Source organism: Ornithorhynchus anatinus, chromosome 2, assembly GCF_004115215.2.
Source record: "Ornithorhynchus anatinus isolate Pmale09 chromosome 2, mOrnAna1.pri.v4, whole genome shotgun sequence".
NCBI lineage: Eukaryota > Metazoa > Chordata > Mammalia > Monotremata > Ornithorhynchidae > Ornithorhynchus > Ornithorhynchus anatinus.
Genome location: NC_041729.1, coordinates 51951711 through 51952118, shown reverse-complemented (window position 1 = coordinate 51952118; position 408 = coordinate 51951711). Strand labels below are relative to the sequence as shown.

Genomic DNA, 408 nt, shown 5'->3' with positions numbered 1-408 from the left:
TTCAATCTTCCTAATTAGAAACCATACTCAGGCTGGATCTTCTTAACCCTAGGGGAACTATCTTGTCCTATGTGGTTGTTTCCCTCCCATAACAACTCCATGGACACATCTCTCCCCACCTCCATCTGCAATCGTTCGGGTAGTGTAGCCACCGAGTTTTATTGGTAAAAATACAGTGGTGTTTACCATTGCCTTCTTCCGCGTAGTAAACTCGAGTCTCCGGCCTCAACTCTCCTCCAGGCCGCTGCTGCCCAGCACGGGGGCGTTTTGGCTTGTAGCAGATTGGCTTCCACTCGCTAGCCACTGCCCGAGCTAGGACTGGAACGGACAGGCCTCTGCTTGACTCTCCCTCCCGTAGCCGAGACTGGTAGAGGACTGGAAACTCTCCAGGTGCGATCCCGAGAGGGG

The 408-nt window shown here is 53.4% G+C and overlaps 1 non-coding gene across 1 annotated transcript; it reads right to left on the bottom strand.

Annotated features, from left to right (window-relative positions):
- Nucleotides 1–270: 270 nt before the first annotated feature.
- LOC114809595 lies at nucleotides 271–408 on the bottom strand. Its single transcript, XR_003757370.1, has one exon. It is a non-coding gene; the product is annotated as a small nucleolar RNA SNORA7 (small nucleolar RNA).